Consider the following 25,058-nt stretch of genomic DNA (forward strand, 5'->3'; position numbering starts at 1 on the left):
TAGATCTGTTAACAGATATCAATTAAAATTTTTACAATCGGGTATTCGTGGTGGCCTCGTGCAATGTGTCAAACGATATTCGAAAGCAAATCATAAATATTTGGATTCTTACGATAACAAACAAGAAAGGAAGCTAACTTCGGCTCGCCGAAGATTGGTTTTTATCTTTATATTATAGATTTAAATGCTGAAAACACTCACAAAACAGAGTTTCATTACATTTTACCTATACTTATTATGTTTACAGTTTGACAGTTACAGTTTTACATTCCCAGCTTTATATATTTTATACATTTACCGATCGCTTCTATGGAAGCTATAAGGTATAGTTGTCCGATTTTTATGAAATTTATACCAAAATTCTAGAACAATAAAAAAAGCTTATATCTCATAGTAAATAAAAATGCGTTGAAAAACAACGAAGCTATAATTTTATTTCTATTAATTTCCCGATCGTTCCTATGGCAGCTATATCATATAGTCGTCCGATTTTCATAAAATTTTTACCAAAATTCTGAAATAATATAAAATGGCCAAAATTATGCAAAAATGTTTAAAAACAGCAAAGTTATAATTATTTTTCTAAAAATTTATCGAACATTTGTATGGCAGCTATATGATATAGTCGTCCGATCCGGTCCGTTCCGACATATATAGCAGTGAGAGTATATAGGAGACTACATGCAAAGTTTCATTCAGATAGCTTTAAAACTGAGGGGACTAGTTTGCGTAGAAACTGACAGACAGACAGACAGACGGACAGACGGACATGGCTAGATCGACTCGGCTGTTGATGCTGATCAAGAATATATATACTTTATAGGGTCGGAAACGTCTCCTTCACTGCGTTGCAGTGGTCGAGCTTGTATGGAGCCGCGGCCATAAATACTTCTAGATGTGCTAAAATCTAAAAAAATGTTTTAAGTATATCCACAAAAAATTGGCCATATTGCTCGACTATATCATATAGATGCCATAGGAACAATCTGTTTAAAAGTAATACTTAATATGAAAAACTTTTTTGTTTTTCAAGATATCTTAACCAATTTCACAGATTATATGTTTGGTACAGGTTTATGCATTCTTACTAAATTTGGTTAAAATCGGATCTCTATATCTTATAGCTCCCATACAACATTATTATAAAATTATTTTTTTTCCAAGACCTAACTTTAATTTTTTAATTTTTGATCTCTTAATGAGAACGTATGTGAAATATAAGTGCCCAAAAGTAAAAAAAAAATATTCACTTATATATTGTGTATTTAATTTGTCCAGCAACAAAAGTACACAGCTTAAGGGGGGGCAAGGTTAATTGGGTGCAAAACTCACTACTTTTCAAAAAAATGTTGTGACGAAACGGCTAAAATTAGCTTAATGAATTAAATACCATATAATAACACAACATTTGAACAATTTTTTTTAAATTTTTGTATTGAAAAATATTTACATGCTTACGAGTAATAGCGAATCTCCTGAGTCCCCACAAAAAAAGTTTATTTTCGGTGTACATCCTATCCTAACTGTCCACAAAACATCAGATATCAAAAATTTATTGTATTCACTAAAGGATAAGTGCTCCAAGATACTCAGGTGACGTTTTTATTTTTAAATTTATTTCCCGATTTTCTATTACAACCCGGATTATTGGCTAAAAAATTAGGGTAATTTGTTTTGTAATGGCAAATTCGCAGCCGCAGGTAGCCGCAGCTGAAGTAAACATTTTTATAATCTTTAAATATCAGTTAATGACGGCACATAAATTTCATTTGGGGGCAACGGGGGGAAAATACCTAAAACTTTACGTAAACACAACATATACGAACTAAAAAGACGCACTTTTTTAACATATAAATATATATATTTTTCTGTACAAATAAAGTATATACCTTTATCTACCATATCCAGTCCAATTGTTTTTGGTTTAACAGCGTTTTATATTATATTTAAAATTTTTAAATTTGGTCTGTGCACTCCACTGCTGATAAATTAAAAGTGCATGAATACAAAAACGCTTTTGTCAATCTATTTTCAGAAAGTCCCGTTAGAAATTCCAAGCAGACCGTATTGCATGGTAAACTTTGGACAATCAGCTGATAGAAAAACCAGGTTTCGCTTGGATAGCTCAAAATCAATTTTTTTATTTTTGGCCTATGGGCCCGACCACTGTGCAAGGGTATAAAAATTATCCATTTATGTATCGTATAATGCTGCCAAAAATGTGTATGGTTGGGCCATGTCCAACCTTTACCATACGAAGGATTTGAATGGATATTAAGGGAAATCCTTGATAACATAACTATATTAGAAATTCCAGATGAATCCGAGTATGGTTACATTTTCGAGGTAGATTTAGATTATCCGTTTAGCTTGCATGAGACTCTTAATGACTTACCATTTTGTTGTAGTAATCAGCTACCAACACTATCATCTAAAGTTACAAAATTAAGTGCAGATCTAAAAAATAAAAATACGTATACAATCCACTATACAAATTTGAAACAATGTGGATTACAATTGAAAAAAATTCATAGAGGCTTTCGCTTCTTCCAAAAACCTTGGTTGAAGAAATATATTGATCTTAACACTTTTCATAGTACAAATGCAAAAAATGCATTTGAAAAAGATGCACTCTATGAGAAAACTATGGAGAACGTTGATAAACGTGTTAAAATTAAATTAACTACAGGGTGGGAAAGTGCATCTCCAAATAATTTTTCTGGTCCTAAAAGAGATTGCGCCCGTTCACTAATTTCCAAATCAAACTTTCTTAGTGTAAACAAATTTGCTGACCATTTATATTCTTTTCTAATGAAGCAATTAAATGTTTTTTATAACTATCCATTATATTTATGTTTTGCAATTTTAGAAATTTCAAAATTGAAGATGTATAACTTTCATTATTATTATATGAAACCAAAATTAATTGAAAAAGCTTATTGAATTATTTGGAACAGATTCATTCATATGTATAATGACATTAAAAATTATATAGAGTCGTATTCTCATACATCTGAATTTTTTGATGAAATTTCAAAAAATTAAATCTTCCTAAAACTAATAAAAAAATGTTAGGGTTCTTCAAAGATGAACTCAGTGGGAAACCCATGCTTGAGTGTCTTGGTTTGATGGTAGCGCTGAAAAAACTATACAAAAAAATCAAAAGGTGTCAAACGAAGCGCGATAGATAAAATAGATTTTCAGGACTATAAAAAGTGTTTGCTTTCCGAAGAGTCTGTGATAGGGTCAATGGCAATGATACGATCTTCTAGTCATGTATTATTACTATTAATAAAATTATACTGAATAGTAAAGATGAAAAGAGAATTATAGAATCTAATAAAATGGGGACTATGGCATATGGGCATTATGAAATAGAAGAAAAAGATTTACAATGTAAAATATCATAATTAAATATAAATCCTTTTGAATGAAATGTGTTCAGGAGGGGGGTGGCCAGGAAATCCTCCGCAAACTTTTGAACTCTCGGTGGGCAAAGGGGGAACAGGGGCCTCCTGGCGTTAACATTCTGCGTACAGTAGAGCGTCGCGGAGTGGACTGTATTTTTTTGAAGTTGTAGAAACGGTTTCACAAAATATCGAGGCCGCGGGAAACATACAGTGAACGAAGATATGAAACGAAAACCTCGGGGGCCGAATTCGGCAATACGAACTGTTCACTGTACAATTTTCACTGTCGCGGCGCTCGACTCGAAACACACGTTCACTAGTTTGATTATTATAATTTTTTTTAAATTTATTGTTCGGCTGAAGGTTGAGGATGTCAATTACCACTCTAAGTTTTATTCGTTGATGTACGGCCGAATGTAGGGACGTATGTTTGTATGTACGGAGAAATGTACAACGGGTCCGAAGAAGTGGAAGAAAAACGGCGATAATTATGCCGTTGCAGAACGAAGTGCAGGGGAAAATTGGATTTTGATATATGTATGCAGATTTTTACGTTGTCTTACGGGAGGAAACTTTTTAATTATTTTTTCTGCGGCGGCACCACCAAAGCTGCTGGAAAAAAAGGATTCCAGGACGATATCCTTATCCGGCTCGAAGGACCATGTTCAGGAGGGGGTTGGCCAGGAAATCCTCCGCAAAAGGATCAGAAGAAAATTTTTCCCACGAAGAAGAAGTACCAGAAATTCGGGAGTCAAAGATGACGTTGGCTGGAGCGCCCGTTGCATACATTTATTGAAGGTCGTTTCGGTACTAAACTTAAATTAGCCTAAGCGCCCGCTGCGACGATCGGGAACACGGGAGCTTGCGATCGGGAACACGGGAGCTTGCGATCGGGAATACCGAGGGGCGGAGAGCGGGTGAGCGTTGCTAAGCTGGGAGCGCTTGAACTTTTGGACGCTCGGTGGGCAGAGAGGGGACAGGGGCCTCCTGGCGTGAACAGAATGAAAAAATAAAAGAAATTGAAAATTGTCCAAATAGGAGTTATATAAAACAAATTGAATTACATGAGATTTAAGAATTAAAGAATTAGTATAATTAATAAGTACCATTTTATTAAAAAAAAAAAACATTTAAAGACATGTATAAACTTAATTCTAAGAACAGTAGTGTATTTTAAACAATATTAATTTTTTAAACAATGTTAATTTTTAAACAATTCAAAATTATTAGTTTTTATTATTCTAAGAACAAATGTATTTATTTTAAAAAAAATTTCAATATTTTTGACAACTTTAAATGGTTAGTAATAACAATTTATGTGTTTTTTTTTTTTGTTTTTAATTTTAAGAAAAAATATTTACAATATTTTGAATAAAGGAACAAACTAAATTAATAAAATTTTAAATAATTTGATTCATTTTTATATTGGTGGAAAACTCGTCTTTTGAATCTGAAATATTAGATTTTACAATTTCGGTGTAATTATTCAATCCCCCTCTATTAAAATTACATCATTATCGTTTAGATTTGAGTCATCATCAACAATTGGAGGGGGGATGGGATTTTCGTCTTCTTCTTTTTCTATATTTAAAGGTAAGATTTGTTTGTAATTTTAGATCCCGCCATCCACGAAAATAATTTTATTTTCCAATGCCTTATCTGTAAACAAAATTAAATATATAAAAAATAATTATAAATATTTAAATACATAAGTAATAAAATATAATGGAAATAAAAAATTTATAAATAGATATAAATTTAGTTCACTCACCTTTTTTATTAGTTGCTCCATTTTTATACCCTTGCAGGGTATTATAATTTCAGTCAGAAGTTTGCAACGCAGTGAAGGAGACCTTTCCGACCCTATAAAGTATATATATTCTTGATCAGCATCAACAGCCGAGTCGATCTAGCCATGTCCGTCTGTCCGTCTGTCCACCTGTCCGTTTCTACGCAAACTAGTCCCTCAGTTTTAAAGCTATCTAAATGAAACTTTGCATATAGTCTTCTATATACTCTCACTGCTATATATGTCGGAACGGGCCGGATCGGACGACTATATCATATAGCTGCCATACAAATGTTCGATAAATTTTTAGAAAAAAAATTATAACTTGGCTGTTTTTCAATATTTTTGCACAATTTTTTAGATATGGCCATTATATATTATTTCAGAATTTCGATAAAAATTTCATGAAAATCGGACGACTATATGATATAGCTGTCATAGGAACGATCGGGAAATTAATAGGAAAAAAACTATAACTTCATTGTTTTTCAACGTTTTTTCATCTACTCCGGGATATAAGCTTATTTTATTATTCTAGAATTTTGGCACAAATTTCATAAAAATCGGACAACTATATCATATAGCTGCCATATAAACCGATCGGTAGATGTAGAGAAAATGTAAAGCTGGGAATGCAAAACTGTAACTGTCAAACTGTAAACATAATAATATAGGTAAAATGTAATGCAATAATATCTGCAAGGGTATACAAACTTCGGTGTGCCGAAGTTAGCTTCCTTTCTTGTTAATCTTGATTTTCTCCCAGTCATATCCATTGCCCTCCACGCACTATCCGCCACGCATTATTTATAGAATTTCGTTTTTCTGGACCCAGCTATCTTCTGACTTTGAAAAGCCTAGCCAGCGCACAAGCACACGCTCCCCCTTCCACTTCAAAATCTTTTCGACGAGATAAGTGTGGGGGAACAAAGCCTTTTTTATTTCTTGGGCATATAAACCGCCTTCTATAGGGCCCCCTTTCAGATCTTCATGCAAGTATGTTGTTGGGTGTGTTGTTAGGATGGCGCCCCTGACGCAAACAGAAAATCCCTATCATCCTACTTTCGATGTGACTATCGACATTGGGATTGTTTTACGGAATAATTCTGATTGTCCAGCCCAAAAAGCCTTTTGCTTTAGCAACAATAATTTGACTCGTTGCAGGGCCCAGTTTTCTGAGGACCCAAAACAGTTTTATAATTTTGTTAAAACTAAACGTAAGCCCATTACTAATCCCTCCTCGCTCTCTTTTAAAAATACAACAGCAGATAATGTTCAGACAATTGCCGATCTATTTGCTCAGTTTTTTTAAACTTCTTACTCCAACTTAATATTTGATATTTTAATTTGAGAACCTGATGTTGGCGTTACCAGATCAGACATAGAACAGTGTAACCATATTGAGAAGATATCGATGGCAAGCTTAAAATCGTTGCCAGATTATCGTCCCTGGACCAGCTTGTCAAGCTGTGGCCATTCTTTTCACTGAACCGGCAGCTGAATTAGACGTGCGTCTCTTAATCTGAGAAATTAAGTGGAAAAGTTGGCAAAGTGTGAAATGTTCTATCGCGAGTTAGCATCCAGTCAGCTAAAGTGGTGAACAAATGCCACAAGTGATTTTTATAAAGTGAGTACATTTGCGTCTGCATTTTTGGTTATATTTAACCTCGAAATCTCTGCAGATCGCAAACTTATCTTTTTGCGGGTGCCGCTGAGACCCGGACGGGACTCCTCGCCGCTGAACTCAAGAGCGTCCCAAGAAGCACCCCCCAGGGTGGCTTGCGAGCCCGTAAAGATGGCGAACTAGAACGGATGCGCTGCTGCAACTTCGAGGGAATGTAATCCTGCAGCGCTTTGTTGTCTGATCGAGCAACGCATCTCTATCAGGAGCCTTATCGCGCGGTTAAGTGCTTTCTCTGTTTTTTTTTTTGGTTCCTGAAAGCGAAACTTTGACCTGCGAGCCATGTCGGCCTTAACCACACTTTCATGTTTTTGCCTTTGCCGTGGCCGAACGAACTTAACCTCACTTTAATATTTTTGCCTTTGCCGTAGCCGAACGAATTTTGTAGAAAATAGAGTACCCTGTATATTTCTCTCTACAATGCACGCTTGTATAGGTATAGGAAAGAGATCTCGAAGTATCTATATTTGTCTCGCTCTAAGGAATAGAGAATACGAAAATATGTATACCCATTTTTTTGTTTCTTCTTCAACTTCAAATTCAGTCGCATATAAAATTCCGCAGCATACACACGGTGTTCTGATTTCTCGCATTAAATTCTGCCGCTCAATAGGTTATGGGCCCAGGAACTGGAGAATTTATGTTAGGCGGTGTGTGACTCGAGACTAAGAACAATGAGTGCTCTTTATCAAATTGATAAGTTAGAGGAGACTAACTATGACACATGGAAAATACAGATGCGATCTGTATTGGTGCATTCCGGCTTGTGGAGTGTAACATCGGGAGAGCTAACTGACGCGAATGTTCCAGAAGGACAAATTCGGGTGGGTTTGGACAATAAGGCGTTGGCAACAATAACGTTGAGTGTAAAGACATCTCAATTGGCCTACATCAAGAATTGCTTGACTGCTGAGGAAGCATGGACCAAGTTGAAGGAGGTTCATCAGCCAAGCGGACCCGTACGAAAGGTACAGTTGTACAAGAAACTGCTCAACAAACGGATGGAGCAAGGGCAGAGCATGACGGCATACATAAGTGAATTTGTGGAAATTCTGGATGGTCTAACTGGAGTTGGAATAGAGCTGAACGACGAACTACGTACTATCGTTTTGCTATCGAGACTTCCAGAACAATTTGAACATTTCGTGGTTGCTATGGAGACACGAGATCAGTTGCCCTCGTTTGAGGTTCTCACCATAAAGTTAAAGGAAGAGAGCGAAAGAAAAGGAATTGCAGAAGAACGAGTCGACAATACTAAGGCATTCGCTGCAACACAGAAGCACAACACACAGACGAAGAGCTATGGGCAGAAGAAACGAAAAACTATCGTTTGCCTTAAGTGTGGTGAACAAGGGCACATTAAGTCCCAGTGTCGGAGTGAGGGAGATCACCGCATGGTACCGAGAGATGTTGTGAATCGCCAAAGCAGCCTGCTGCACGCCTGTGACGTCAACAACATTGACAATTCAACATGGTGCTTGGATAGTGGCGCAACAAGCCATATGTGTTGCGCAAGAGAGCTATTCACCAAGTTTGAGAAGCACACGGAACAGATCGGATTGGCCGATGCTGGTTTCCTTCAAGCAGAAGGTATAGGTGACGTCAAGATACAGACAGGCCTTCGCCAAGCTTTGAGTTGGACGTGCTTTATATCGCTCTACATTTATTCAAAGTTTTCTTAGTGAAATCCTATTTATCAAAACCCAAATTTTTGGCAAGTGGTCGGTGTTTCCGTGAACTTCATAATCAATAAACAACCGGACCTTTGTAAATAAAGTCTGTGACTTTATCGTCGTAAAACAATTTCGATTTTACAATTGCCTTGCCTTCCTATTCTTGTGCATTGTGTTTACCGCTTATCGCTGCATCGCCTTGTATTTGTTGTTGGCGCTAGCTAAATCAATAACACAAATTTCTTATTTTTTGGCGCTTAGATAAAAGCTTTTATTTGTGCGCTCTTCGCTTTCTGTTTTGATCGGTCTGTTCGCCGCGAAACTTAAACAATTTTTTTTTTCAAAAAAACAATTGTATAATTTGTTTTGATCGGCCATCTCGTCGCGCAAATAAATTAATCCAATTCGTAATTTACTTGGATAAAGTATTTTTTTATTCCAAAAATGGCTACGTGTTGTTTCCCTAAGTGCCCGAACGGCCAAAAAATTTCTTCGCGGCATGTCACTGTCTACTGCTGGCTCTGTGATAATATCGCTCACATTGGATGCGCCGATCTGGGGCAAAATGGATCGCGTATCACCGACCGCATTCGCGAAAATCCTGGATTGGACTGGACGTGCCCGAGCTGCCTGCATATCAAATCCGATATGCGGGTCTTCATGAGGCAGACTCACCTGGAGTTTCAGTCGTTGGCGGCCGCCTTTAAGGAGTTGTCAACTCGCTTCCAGAAGGCGGAACACCATTTCAAGTCGCTTAAACTGCTAAGTGACCCCGCAAACAAAAACAAGAGCAACCTGTCTGAAAAGTTCTTATCTCTTCCAGACCCTGAATGCCCCCTTATGCAGTTCACCCCACGTGCCAAGCCTGCAGCCGTGGATAACGGCTCTGGTGATGATGCATCATCGATCACAACTTCTATGGTTGAAGATCTTGTCAGGCCGTTGGATCAGCTGCCTGTCAACGTTGTCCAGGCGTCCACGTTGCACGCTGCTGCCTCTGCTGAAGTTGCTGCACCAGTCCCCATTCTCGGAGGGGGCGAAGCCACCATGCTCCCGGTTCAGCAGCCTGTCTACACCGATCAGGCATCCACGTCGCGTGCTGCTGCCATCAACGACGCGTCGGTGGTGTCAAATCCCAACCCAGTGGCTCCCCCGGTGGTCACTATCTCGGTGCCGGCCGTTACCAGAAGCGGCCCCCAACAGTCGACAATTTCTGGCGTTGCCAAACGCGGACCGGTGCCTTTGGCTGGTGTTGCTCCGAAAAAACAGATTTTTGTTTCCCGCCTCAATCCAGATGCTTCTGAGGGCGACGTTAAGACCCACTTGAGCAGCAAATTGAATGTTTCTGTTACTGAATTTAGTGTCTCCAAATTCAATTTTAAGGAAAGACGTGATATATCTTCGTTTAAAATTACAATTTCTGACCAACTATTTTCTAAGGCTCTTGATCCTTCTGTGTGGCCTAAGCATGCAATTGTTCATGAATTCGAACACAAAAGTACTCCTCGTGCTCGCGGGCCTCAAACTCCCTCAACTAGGCCTCCAAAAACCTAATAGACTCTTTTGTTCTTCACTATCAGAATGTTCGTAGTTTACTTGGCAAGCTCAGTAGGCTGCACGTCAATAGTGTCTCTTTCGATGCCAATGTTATTGTCTTTACAGAAACATGGCTCAACTCCTCTGTGTCTGACTCTGAGATTTTTTCAGGGAACTATGCCATCTTTAGACGTGATCGTCCTATACGGACAGGCGGTGGTATTCTCATTGCGGTTAAATCCGATCTGGTTTCCAATATCATTTCTAAAACTGACACTGATATAGAGTTTGTGGCGGTTCGCATCCAGGTTTACGATTATTCTATCTACGTTTCATGCTCGTATATTCCACCTAGGTCTGACACTGATATTTATATGCAGCATTTATCCTTAATTCAAGAACGTCATTCTTCCCTTTGTATTAATGACCACCTTATCGTCACAGGTGATTTTAATCTACCCTCCATTTCCTGGATGCCCTTACCTGATTCAAATGTTCTTGTTCCCACCTCACCCAACGATTTAATTCATGGTCTCATTGACCATTCATTGGGACAATTAAATTTTGTTAGGAACTGCAGTAATAACGTCTTAGACCTCATCTTTGTCTCTGAGTTTGCCAATGCCTACGTCACTAGAATTGACCCTCTTTCTAGTCCTGAGGACGCTTATCATCCCACTTTGGAGCTAACCCTCGAAGCCTCCACACCATTATTATTGTGTCCGGAAGCTGAGCCTGCAACGTTTCGTTGCTTTCGAAAAGCTAAGTTTACAGAAATGAACCACCACTTATCCTTAACGGATTGGACTTTCTTGAACTCCACAGAGGATCCCTCAGACATTGTTAAGCGTTTCTATGAAATAATGTACTCAGTTTTCGACATGTATGTCCCTTCATTTCCCTCACCAGAAGTTTCTCATAAGCCCCCTTGGTTTTCTCGTCGGCTTTCATATCTAAAAAATCTGAAATCCAGACTGTTTAAAAAGTATAGCAAATCTGGTCTTCAAGTCGACCATTCGAGATATTTAACTGCTCGTACAAATTTCCTAGCACACAATTCTGAATGCTACAGAAACCACTTAAATCGGTGCAAAATTGAGTTTCAGGCTAACCCGAAGCAATTTTACGCTTTTGTAAACTCGAAACGGAAATCTCAACAATTTCCTTCATGTCTTCATTTCGATAATGCCTCCGCTTCCAATGAGCCTGATATCGCGAACCTGTTCGCAAAGTTCTTCCAGACTACATACTCACAAACTAATTTCGATAATAACTCAGAGTATTCTTTTCCACTCCCGCATTCCAATTGCATTTTTATGCCTGTAATCAGCGAAGATGATGTTCTTCATAATCTTAGAACAATCAAACTTTCCTTTTCCTCTGGTCCAGATCTTGTACCTAGCTGTGTTCTGAGAAATTGTGCCAGCTCATTATGTAGACCATTGTCTAGACTTTTTCAGTTATCACTTCAGCATTCGTTTTTCCCCAAAGTTTGGAAAGAATCGTTTATCATTCCGCTTCATAAAAAGGGCAGTAAATCTAATATTGAACACTATAGAGGTATTGCAAAACTTAGTGCGATTCCCAAATTATTCGAATTTCTAATTACTACTCAGCTTCAGCACCAATGTAGCTCAATAATGTCCCCCTCACAGCATGGCTTCATGAAACGCAAATCAACGTCTACAAATCTCCTTGAGTTTGTTGCTGTCATTAGAAACGCATTTAAAAATAACACCCAAACCGATGTTATCTTTACAGATTTCAGCAAAGCTTTCGATTCGGTGAATCATCAATTACTGCTGAAGAAACTTTGTCTGTTGGGTTTTCCGGTTACGTTGATCAAGTGGATTTCTACTTATTTGTCGAACCGTACTCAAAGAGTTGCATTCAAGGGTTCATTCTCAAACCTTGTTCACGTGACTTCTGGCGTTCCTCAAGGGAGCCACCTCGGTCCTCTTCTATTTGGCATTTTTATAAATGATCTGCCCCAAGTTATTCTCCACTCTTACGTCTTGATGTATGCTGATGACGTAAAACTATGTTTGCCTCTTGTGAATCCTGACTCTGCTCAGCTTTTGCAAGCTGATTTAAACAACATGATGTCCTGGTGCACTCACAATTTATTGTTTCTTAACAACTCCAAATGTAAATACATGTCGTTTTACCGCAGAAATTGTTTCCAGGCCAACTATTTCTTAGGCACGAGTGTTCTTGAACGTATCCACTCTGTAACGGATCTTGGTGTTCTATTTACCCACAACTTGAGCTTCACCGATCACATCGGTATAATTGTTGGTAAAGCAAAGGGAGTTTTTGCTTTCGTAAAACGATGGTCTAAGGAATTCGATGATCCCTACACTACAAAACTTTTATATATATCCCTGGTTCGGCCCATACTCGAATATTGTTCGTGCGTATGGTCCCCTCAATATGCAAAGTATCAGGATCTTATCGAATCGGTACAGAAACAATTCCTTTTGTTCGCTCTTCGGGGTTTAGACTGGGACCCTCATCGCCACCTTCCTCCGTATGCCGACAGACTACGCCTTCTGGACCTGCCCTCTCTTAAGGATCGTCGTACCTGCCATGGCATGATGTTCCTGCATAAATTAATAAATGGATATATTTTTTCCAGTAATCTTCTTAAGCAAATACGCTTTTCAGTTCCTTCTAGGCCATCACGTTACTTTCGGCCTATAGCTTTGGATATTTGTAAAACTAATTTCGAGGCACACGATCCTTTTCGCGTTTTATGTTCGCTTTACAACGACATGTACTCTCTTTTATATTTTGAAATGTCATTAGACTTTAACAAAAATAATATTTTAAGACACCTATCCTTGCCTCTGACCACCTGATGTGAGTCGGAGCATATCATTAAAAAACACTCCTTATCCGGTCTGAGGTAAGGATATGGATTCAAAATGGCAGATATTTGCTATTCTTAATAAATAAATAAATAAATAAATGACACTGAAGAACGTTCTTTACGTTCCGAAGATGACCGGAAATTTCTATTCCGTAAGCAGTGCTGTAAAGAATAGGTGCAAGGTGACCTTTGACATTGAGAATGCCAAGGTGATGCAAAATGGAGAATGCATAGTAATAGCCAAAAAGATTGGCAACTTGTACTTGTTTGAGGGTGGCCGCAGTAAATGTTTTGCTATGTCAGCGGTTGATGGGATTTTGTTACACAAGAGATACGGCCACATAAATTTCTCTAGCATGAAAGAGATGGTATCCAAAGGGATCGTTCGTGGGATAGATAATATTCAGTTACCAAAACGTGCATGGTTAGCAAAATCCATGTCCAACCTTTCCCAACAGCAACAAGTAATCGGGCTAAGGAGCTTTTGGAATTGATACACGCAGATGTATGTGGACCTTTCCCAACACTTTCTCTCGGAGGCTCCAAGTATTTCCTGACTTTCATCGACGATAAGTCCAGGAGGATTTTTGTTTACTTTCTGCGTGGGAAGAACGAGGTGCTGTCCAAGTTCATCGACTTCAAGAATCTGGTAGAACGGCAGACAGGAAGAAGGCTTAAATGCCTGCGGAGTGATAACGGCGGAGAATTTGTCAATAAACAGTTTGACGAATGTCTCAGGCAGCATGGAATTGAGAGACAGCTAACAATAGCGTATACTCCCCAGCAAAATGGAGTTGCGGAACGGGCAAATCGCACGCTAGTGGAGATGTCGAGATGCCTTCTGGTTCAAGCGGGTCTGGGAGATTCTTTTTGGGCAGAAGCCGTCAACACTTCGGTTTATTTGAGAAACCGCTCCCCTACCAGCGCATTAGAGAGTATGACTCCTATGGAAGCGTGGACGGGTAAGAGACCTTGTGTAAAACACCTAAAAGTTTTTGGATCTCTTGCAGTTGCTCTGGACAAGGGTCCGAGGAAGGGCAGCAAATTTCAACCTAAGGGCAAACAGTACATTATGGTTGGGTACTCTGTGGCAGCCAAAGGGTATCGACTGTACGACCCAGCAGCTCGACAATTGGTTGAGAAACGGGATGTTTTATTTGATGAACATCATGACGTGGCATCAAAGGGTGATGCTGTGACGATTGAGCTGGAGGAACCAGAAAAGACCTGCCAGCAGCAGGGACCCGAAGATACAGAAATCGTTTCTGACTTATCCGTCGATCCCGACAGCTCAGATGAGAGCACGGATCAGTACGAGAGTGCTGAAGATAAGGACGAGGAGGTCGTGGAGGAGGCACGCAGGGGCCCTGGTCGCCCAAAGATCATCCGGACTGGAAAACCGGGACGTCCTAAGAAGCAGTACAACATCCTTGGCGCTCTTGTTTCGGAAAATGTTCCGATTCCATTATCCTGCAAAGAGGCGATGGAGAGTACGCATGCCAAGGAGTGGCGTGAAGCTATGGCAAGAGAATATGATTCTCTGGTTGCCAACCAGACTTGGCAGATCACTGATTTACCCAAAAATCAGCGAGCAATTGGATGCAAGTGGGTGTTCAACGTGAAGCGTGATAAAGACGGCCAAATAGAACGCTTCAAGGCTCGATTGGTAGCAAAAGGATGCTCCCAGCAGTTTGGTATAAATTACCAAGAAACATTTTCGCCGGTATGCCGATTGGAGAGTGTGCGGTTCATTATTGCACTGGCGGCGGAGCTCAAGCTACATCTTCATCAAATGGATGTATGCACGGCGTATCTCAACAGCGATCTGAGTGAGACGGTCTACATGAAGCAGCCGGAAGGATACTCAGATGAAACGAATCCTGATAAGGTATTGCTGCTGAAGAAAGCAATATATGGGTTGAAGCAATCAGGAAGGGCCTGGAACGAGAAGCTAAATGGCGTATTGGTGGATATGGGATTCGTTGCCTGTGACAACGAGCCATGTTTGTACAAGAGTGTGGAGAAGGTAATCTATCACTAATCCTTGTATATGTTGACGATATACTTATAGCTTGCCAATCGCACGAGGATATGCTGAAAATCAAGAGCAGCATTTCACAGTCATTCGAGTGCGTTGACAAGGGTCCGCTTAATCATTGCCTGGGCATGGAAATCGAACGAGACGGCGATCTTGGAGCGATTGCTTTGGGACATACGCAATATATCAAGGACTTATTGCATGCCCATGGAAGCGAACATTGCAAATCGGCGAAGACACCTTTGGATGCTGGTTTCCAAGTGGATTGCACAAGCCCGCAGTGCAAAAAGGTGGATCCTACTGTTTATCAGTCAGTAGTGGGAGAGCTTATGTGGCTAGCTCTTACAACAAGGCCAGACATATTGCATTCGGTGTCAAAATTGGCACAACGGAACCAAAACCCGCATGCTGAACACATGGCTGGCATAAAGCACATCTTTCGATACCTCTCAGCCACGATTGACATGAAACTGCACTACCGGCAATGTGGTCAATCGTTCTGTGGATGCGGATTGGGCAGGCGATAGACTTGACAGGAAGTCTTATACTGGCTACATCTACCTGTTAGCAGGTGGTCCGATCTCTTGGCGTTCGGAAAAGCAGCGAAGCGTGGCGTTAAGCAGTACCAAGGCGGAGTACATGACACTATCGGCGGCATTCAAGGAGGCGATCGTCATGCGAAGGCTGATTATGGAGATTGGCTGCGGAGACAACGACACTCCGATCGTCGTGTATGGAGACAATCTGAGTGCGCAGGCCTTAACCAAGAATCCTGTTCATCATTCCAGAACAAAGCACATTGATATACGTTACCATTTTGTCAGAGAAGTTGTTAAGGAAGGGCAAGTTTTGTTAAAATATAAATGTACAACTGAAATGATAGCAGATATTTTGACGAAAAACCTTCCAAAAACGAAACACGAAGAGTTTACAAAAATGTTTAATTTGTTTTGAGAATAGTTTTTTGTAAACGAGCTTGCATTGAGGAAGGGTGTAGAAAATAGAGTACCCTGTATATTTCTCTCTACAATGCACGCTTGTATAGGTATAGGAAAGAGATCTCGAAGTATCTATATTTGTCTCGCTTTAAGGAATAGAGAATACGAAAATATGTATACCCATTTTTTTGTTTCTTCTTCAACTTCAAATTCAGTCGCAAATAAAATTCCGCAGCATACACACGGTGTTCTGATTTCTCGCTTTAAATTCTGCCGCTCAATAAATTTAACCTAACTTTTCTTCACTTTTGTGGCGGCCGACCTTAACCTCACGAATTAAAGAAAAATTTTTACATGCGCTCCAAAATAGTGATATTTTGAGAGACAAATGTGAATCAAATACCAACGTATTGAATACAATTTTTGGAGTGAATGAAGTGCCCAGAGGCAAACGTTATTAACAATTAATGAGTGAAATTTTCGAATTATTTAATTTCTTCGAATTACTGTAATGGCATCGAAAAGTTATAGTGTAAAAGAAAGCAAGGGTATGTCGAATTCCTTTTTCAGCGAACCACGCCGGATATCGATCTTCTTCGTTGGAATTATCCTGAGTGAGTTATATAACTATACGATATTGTGTATATTCTTTCGACAAAATGAATGAGTAAAGTGACTTCAACCAAATGCTTTCCTTAATTGTAATTTAAATCATGAATTTGTTGCAACTTTTCGAGATCAGTACGGAGCTTAGCTTACATTATTCTTTGAAACAATTACGATTACCTAAATAAAATTAAATCTATCGTTTTAAAAATATTCACGAATAAGTAAATACAATTTAGCTATATAATATTCTTTCAAAAGAATACTTAATTGCGATTAAAGAAAAGGAAATTAAGTTCTAGCTCTACAATTTTTGTACAATATGGATTATATTATCATAATTACCTCCTAAGGTTATCTACGCCTTGAGAAATATCAATTAAAATTTTAATTAGAGTTTATTTTACCGCATTTATTATTCTTTAACTAACTTACATTACAATGTTCTTAGGTTACACTATCTATAAGAATACTAAAAAAAAACGGATAAAATCATGAATACCTAAAACTAAAACTTTTTGAACTCTGCTAATGAATCCGTGAAAGTAGGGTATCCAAAGGGGTTACCGGAGTTATACCTCCAAAGGAAGGTGATCATAGGTTGGGTGGGCATACAGCGAGAACAACAACATCCGTGTTCTCGCAAAATTGGCTTTCTCTCTATCCTTTATTTTTGTTCTTCTAAGCTCTAGTCTTTCTCTCGCTTTCTGTTTTTTTTTTTTTTTTTTTTTTTTTTTTAATTTTGCGCGGGGTCCACCACCTCCCGCCCAACCGACCGAGGGGCGCAGCCGTGTGACGTACGGCACGAATCGCGAACTAGATAGACGTGGTGAATGAAGGAAGAAAAGAACGAGGAAACGTTTCGAGAAAACAAAAAGGAAAAAAATATAATATAATAAAAACAATAATAAATAAGTAAAAACGCATGCAAAATAAATATAAAAAAAAATATAATATAATGTAACTAAATAATAACTACGATAAATAAATAAGAACGCATGCAAAATTAGACTACGGTGATATACTACGAGCTAACTCAACAAGTATTAAAGTTTTTAGTACAGAAGGGCTATCGCTACGAATTATAATGCCAGAGAGGCGGTTGTAATCCGTACATAAAACCTTAAAGGGTTCGTGTACTTCAAACTCCCGCCTACAGAGATTTACTACTAAAGGGATAAGGGTTCTAGATGTTAGTCGGGGAACGTGGAAGTTAAGCTGCCCTAAAAGAAAGGGGCTCTCAACATCACCGTTTATTAGGTTATGAAGGAATACGACACCAAGCATCGTTCTACGGTTAGCTAGGGAGGGTAAGTTAATTAATAGGAGTCTACTTGAATAGGACACCAGCATCCCAAGGTAGGCCACGGAGGGCGAAAAGTAAAAAGTTCTTTTGTACAGATTCAATACGGTTAATATGGATTCCGAATTGAGGACTCCAGACGCATGAACCATACTCCAATATAGGGCGAACTAACGAAGTAAAAAGGGTCTTCGTTATATAAGGGGAATCGAATTCCTTCGACCACCTCTTAATAAAACCGAGCATGCCCTTGGCTTTATTAACCATGCACGAAATATGTTCAGAGAACGAAAGTTTAGGGTCTAAGCGAACGCCTAAATCATCAACAAGAGATATTCTTTCAAGAGCGCAATCATTAAGCATATAAGTGGCAAACTGGAGAGTGACACGTGAAAGTGTCATCAGCTTGCATTTAGAGCTATTGAGATGTAATAAATTAGCACGACACCATGCTTGAAAGTTATTAAGATCCGATTGCAGGTCTGACTGGCAAGAGCTGTCCTTATACTGCAAGCATAGCTTAACGTCATCAGCGTACATAAGTACTCTAGAATTCGTTAGAACCAGCGGGAGGTCATTGATAAACAATGTAAATAGCAGCGGGCCAAGGTGGCTACCCTGTGGGACGCCAGAAGTGACTCTGAGGAATTTGGATAGAGCATTTTTAAACAGAACCTTTTGAGTTCTGTCACTCAAATAGCTCAAAATCCATTTAAGAAGATCGACAGGAAACCCGATTAAGTCAAGCTTCCTTACAAGAAGAGAGTGATTAACCGAGTCAAAAGCTTTACTGAAGTCTGTGTAAATCACGTCGGTTTGAAAGTTATGTTGGAAACCTCTAATAACGAAGGAGGTGAGTTCCAGGAGATTTGTAGTGGTCGATCTTCGCCTCATAAAACCATGCTGACATGGTGAAATTACGGATCTGCATTAATGCTGCAAGTGGGGAGTAATTACATTCTCGAAATGTTTTGGAATTGCCGACAACTTAGAGATTCCTCTATAGTTGTTGGCGTCCGATTTGCTACCTTTTTTGTGGAGAGGAATGATAAATGATTCCTTTCAAATAAGGGGAAATTCTGAGGTTTCTAAAGATAAGGTAAACAATTTCAGAAGGGGATTGCACAGAGCTCCAGCACAATACCTGAGCACGCAGCCTGGTATTCTATCGGGACCCGTTGAGTAAACTGGTTTTACACGATGAAGATCCGAACAAAGGGAGCTTTCGGTTAAAATAGGACTGAAAATTAGGTTCGACTTGGGCAAATCAAGAGAGTAAGTCTGATCTAAGCTATTTGAGGAACAATACGTAGTTTTGAAAAACTCGGCAAAGAGATCGGCGATGGCCTGGTCAGAGTTTGCTGTAGCGTTCTTGAACGAACGCGATGAAGGATGTAAATTGGGTTTTCGCTTAGTGTTAAGAAAGGTATCAAACTGTTTCGGGTCCTGCGTGAACTGAACCCTACAGTTAAATAACTTTTATAACACTGCGCGTTAAGCACGGTGAAATCCGACCGAGCACTAAGATATCTTGAATGAACAGTGAGAGATCCGGTGCGTTTATAGCGATTATCAGCTCTTTGGTGAACCAAGGTGTTTTACTAGAAACAGACGGATAGGCTAACGGAACACATGATGCAAAGAACGCATTCATGGCACTGTAAAAAATATCCACGGCGGACGCCATGTCAGTGCATCTGTAAAGTTCAGACCAATTAAATTCAGAAATTAAGATATCTAGCGTTTGAAAATTTGCTTTACGAAAGCAGCGAACTTTAGTCGCTGAGCAACTCAGATCAGGTTTGGTCTTTACGACAGTCCCCAAATCGATGGTCACTTCGAAAGTAGGATGGTAAGGGTCTTCGGGAAGCGTCAATGGATCAACTCTTGTTAAGTTTACACCTACAGGATCAGAGACGAAACTCAGATCTAGTAAGCGATTTAAAGAATTTAAGACATGGTTAACTTGGGACAAGGAAGTGTCAAGCAAGCCATCTATGAGGTCATGCTGGGCCGCAGTTTGGAGGACATTGGACGTACCATCTGATGACCAACGAGCTCCAGGTATATTGAAGTCTCCAAGAGTTATTAGTTGGTCTCTATCTGAAAGCATGTTGGAAACAGCCTGAATTGCCGAAATGTGTTTCCAATAAATAGGCTCTTCAGCAGATGGAGGAACGTAAGAACCAGTTATATAGATAAAACTACCTGGAAATGATAGTTTTACACAGATAAATTCAATACCTGTGAGATCGTCAATTTGAACCAGTTCGGAACTAAGGGTGGAGTCAACGTCGATTAGAACTCCACCTCCTCGCTGGGAAAGACGGTCTAATCTATAAGTTGTATACTTACCTGGGAAAATTTCGGAGCTGAAAATCTCTGGCTTTAACCAGGTTTCGGTAAACACAATCACCTGGGATGCAAACGAAAAACTATCAGAATACAATTTAGAGAGCTTGCTGCGTAAGCCTCTAGTATTCTGATAGGAAAGTAGGAGGGAGGTATTTAGTTTTTTGGCACTGCCGTGACGCCCGCTGTCACTGTGGTTTGTGCCGGCCGTGAAGGCCGTTTTTTCTTTATCTTTACCTCGTACTTCTTGACTACAGCGTGCTCGGGCCAGAAGTCACCAGAACAAATTGTGTCAAAAAGATCGAGGGAGACACTTATCTTGAAAGATGAGATGTCTCTGGGGTATGAAAAATTGAATTTTTCTATTTTCACATTATTGGCTTGTATTTTGCTCTGTATATGAGCTTGTACATCTTCAGATGCGAGGTCAGGGGCAAGCCGAGAAACGAATATTGTTTTTAATGGTGGAATAGCGGTGAGGGTTTTTGGTAACGCAACATTACCGACTTCAGCCAGTGGACCGGCCTTTTTTTTGCCCTGATAGCTGAGATTTTTTTTGAAGTCTGTGGTGTCAGAGATTGAGACGTTCCCGATCTCAACACCATTGGAGTTGGTGTCGGTGCCGGGGGCTGGGCCGAGGGGGTATGCCAGATCGTAGGTTGCTGGGGCTCGCCCAATTGCTGCCGACAAAAGCTGATTTTTTGCGCTTTGGCGACTCACTTAACAGCTTCCCCCCGTTAAATTGAGCGTCCAGCGCTGTGAACAGGTCATTCGCTTTGCGAAAATTGACCCTAAGCTCATTAAATCCGCCTCTGGTCTGCCGCATGAAGGATAACGATTCCGTCTCAACCTCCCGGCAGGCATGGCAACAGTAACGTATGCCTTTATTGGCAGAAATTACGTCAGCGATACGGCCCGTTAAGTCGAGACACTTAGCGTGTACGACCGCATTGCAAATCCAGCAAAAAAGGCTGGGCTGTTCTGCCAAAACTTCTTTTTTGCAGCCTTTAATAGCGCAAACATTATTCGACACCATTTTACACAACCTACAACCACGGTGCACCGATAAGCAGAGTCGAAACGAAAAAAAAACAAGAGAGCGGAAGCGTAAGCGTGGGTGAGCAGAGACACAACGAAAGCTTGGAATAGCTTAAGTGCAGCTAGAAGCAAATAAACGGGACAACACAAAGAGAAGACAGGAAAACGCAAAAACTAAAAGTGATTGAATTAGATATATGTATATGTCGGAGATAACCGTTCTTTAATCCCACCGTAGTCGAGCTAGCCAGTTCTGTTCGCCTGCGCAGTCAAATCGTATCTGTCATCACGCCACTTTTCCTGTGGCCCTTTCACCTTTTCTTACTTTTCACCCAGACGTCATTCCTAGACAATCTCAAGCTGTCTCTCTCACTCTCTCCTATTGTTGCGACAGACGAACAGACCTCACTCAGTAACAGACAGTCTTCTGTCCTTGTCCTGTTACCGACTCAACTGTCATTGCGCCTGCGCGCCGGCGACACCTACAGGGCTACCAATACCTGAGCATGCACCCCTTGGGCAACTAGCGGGGACTACCTCAGTAAAATTTATATATGTGCAAATTTTGTTTTCTATATAACTGTCGTTTTAATAGCGATAGTTTTTTTTAAGTACACACAATTTTTCTCTTATATATGCTAATATTGCTGCATACATTGGGTTTTTATTAGCTCCCAATTTGTAGTACCATTAGCGTAAAAAAGAACACGAAGAACTGCTTTTAATAGAAAGTTGATAAATGTGCAATATGCTTCATTTACGTTTGGAGGGCGACCCGGTCATATTCTAATGGAACAAAGTGATTAAATTTGTGATTTTATTTACTAAAAATTAATTATATTTTATATTGGGCTATTATTAAAAAAGCTGGGTTAAAAAAACGGTACTCCATGATTAAAATCCCACGGAGAACCGAATTAAGGGAAAAAGAGCAGATTAGAGTAAAAAGTATGGCTGAATGTGGCGTCAAAGTGAGTGTTATTGCTACAATAACTAATAGGCAACGGAATACAATAACAAATTTCCTAAAGTCATCGCAAAATTAAGCTCAGAACAACCGCAAAGGTGCAGTTCCTAAGGTTGATGGCAGGACTAAGGGCCACATTAGAGCTTGGCAACTGTAAAAAGTATGAGTTACGCCCAAATTAAAACAGAATTGAAGTTGCCAATAACTAGGCAAAGGGTGCAACAAGTTTGCAGAAGGGACTTGAACCTCAGATTTGAAGCAAAGGTGCTAAAACCCAAGCTATTGCGACGCCATAAAATGGCTCGACTTGACTATAATGAAAAATATTAATTTTGGGGTAGCTAATTTCGTAATTTCATCTTCAGTGATGAAAAAAAGTTGAATTTAGACGGTCCTGATGTAAATCAAAAATATTGGCGAGACCCTAGGCATCCCCAGCTAACTTGCCACAGACGCCACCACGGTGGTGGATCTCTAATGGTTTGGGCTGTTTTTAACTTCTTTGGTAAATCTCCCATATGCTTTGTGCCTGTTCTAATGAATGCGCAAATATGCTCGGATCTCTTGGAAAGTGAGCTGGTACCCCTTTCGGAAGAGTTCCATCCCGAGAATATGGTTTTTCAACAGGATAACGCTCCCATACACGTTCACGGTTTCTGGAATCCAAACAAAAATTTCCTTGACGCAGTGGCCAGCTATAAGTCCGGACTTAAATCCGATTGAGGATCTTTGGGGCATCCTCTCACATAAAGTTTTCGGAGGTGGAAGGCAATTTGAGAGCCCAAAGGACTTAAAGGAGGCAATAGTAAAGGAATGGGCAAATATTGATATAACCGTCCTCGAAAACATGGTTAATTCAATGCCGAGGCAGTTGAAATTATTGGAGCAGCAAAAAGGAGACACTATTTCATATTAAAAACACATTTAATCAATATTACAAATTTATTTTATTTTTTTTTTATTTTATTGAATGTTAGAATAGTTTATAAAACTAAGACTAACATGTAAATATATAGAGCGAGCTGCCAGGGCCACCGACTATATACGGGGCTATGGTGTATTATTTACAACATGTAAAATTTGCGTAGGAGTGTCACTTTGACTTTTGCGCCATTGACAAAATAATTTTTGAATTCGGCCATAACTTTTTTATTAGTTAATATTTTTTTATAAAAAAAATTTTAATAAGTACCCAGAAAGATGTACTAAACAACGCCGGTAAAACATTTTTAATATATATTTTTTATGGTGTCAAAAAAAAATCGACAAAACTACATATTTTTGCGCGGTACAACTGTATATAACCCCTTAATTTACATTTGGAGGGCGACCCGATCATATTCTAATGGAACAAAGTGATTAAATTTGTGTTTTTATTTACAAAAAATTAATTATATTTTATATTGGGCTATTTTTAAAAGAGCTGGGTTAAACGGTACTCCATGATTAAAATCCCACAGAGAACCGAATTAACGGAAGAAGAGCAGGAGGTTAGAGTAAAAACTATGGCTGAATGTGGCGTCAAATTGAGTGTTATTGCCAAAACAAATAATGGGCATCGGAATACAATAACAAAATTCCTAAAACTTTCGCAATAATATGCTCAGAACCACCGAAAAGGTGCAATTCCTAAGGTTGATGGCAGGACTACGCGCCACATTAGAGCCTTGGCAACTGTAAAAAGTACGAGTTGAATTGAACTGTAAAAGTTGAATTTAGATGGGCCTGATGGAAATCAAAAGTATTGGCCAGATCCCAGGCATCCCCGGGTAACTTGCCACAGACACAACCACGGTGGTGGATCTCTAATGGTTTGGGCTGCTTTTAACTTCTTTGATAAATCTCCAATATGCTTTGTGCATTTTCGAATGAATGCCCAAATATGCTCGGATCTCTTGGAAAGTGAGCTGGTACCCCTTTCGGAAGAGTTCCATCACGAGAACTTTGTTTTTCAATAGGAGTACGCTCCTATACACTTTGCACCGTTTCTGAAATCCAAACAAATTTCCTTGATGCAGTGACCCGCTATAAGTCCGGACTTAAATCCGATTGAGGATCTTTGGGGCATCCTCTCACATAAAGTTTTCGGAGGTGGAAGGCAATTTGGGAACCTAAAAGACTTAAAGGAGGCAATAGTAAAGGAATGGGCAAATATTGTTATAACCGTCCTCCAAAACTTGGTTAATTCAATGCCGAGGCAGTTGAAATTATTGGAGCAGCTAAAAGGAGACACTATTTCATATTAAAAACATATTTAAGCAATATTACAAATTTATATAATCCTATTTTTGTCAATAACTCATTTTTGCACATATATCAATTTTCTATGAAGAATACTTTTAAATTATTATCTTAATAAGAAACAATGGATTATTAAATATTTTTTAAGCTGATTCATTTTGTACATCTACTATCTATATAAATAAAATAAATTAAAAAATTTCACATGAAGGAGTTAGAAAAAAATTGAGAAAAACACGATGCACATATATCAATTTTACTGAGGTAGCTTAATGCTAATCCCCTTCCGTGCTTTGCCTAGTCTGGCAACGCAATCCGCCAGGAAGTCCCGCGAGAACTCATCGTCGCACCTGATTACCCGTTGCCTTCTAACCACTTCCAAGGAGTCAAAGGAGGGTGACTGGCCCGTTGGCTCGGACAGTAATTTGTCAGTTACCATCTCCGCCAACTGGGTCTCGACCTCCTCCCATTTCTCCATCAGAAGGCGCCCATCGTCGTTGAGCTCGTCGACAAGTGCCATTGCGAGGCTGTCTCTGGCCACCTCGCTGAACTTTTTCACCGGTTTGACGAAAGTTCTCGGTGCTCACTTAGCGTCCTTGGCTCTCTTCGGAGCG

General features: G+C 39.5%; 1 long non-coding RNA gene across 2 annotated transcripts in view; it reads right to left on the bottom strand.

Moving 5' to 3' along the window:
* Window positions 1–4,718: 4,718 nt before the first annotated feature.
* Window positions 4,719–25,058, bottom strand: part of LOC138929139 (uncharacterized) — a 177,239-nt gene continuing 156,899 nt past the window's right edge. Inside the window, exons 3-4 of one of the 2 annotated variants that reach the window (XR_011445579.1) lie at window positions 5,182–5,273; window positions 4,719–5,069 (exon numbers count right to left, since the gene is read on the bottom strand). This is a non-coding gene — a long non-coding RNA (uncharacterized lncRNA). The remainder of the gene's footprint in view (window positions 5,070–5,181; window positions 5,274–25,058) is intronic. The other variant, XR_011445580.1, reaches the window with a different exon arrangement.

This window comes from Drosophila kikkawai, chromosome X (assembly GCF_030179895.1).
Source record: "Drosophila kikkawai strain 14028-0561.14 chromosome X, DkikHiC1v2, whole genome shotgun sequence".
NCBI lineage: Eukaryota > Metazoa > Arthropoda > Insecta > Diptera > Drosophilidae > Drosophila > Drosophila kikkawai.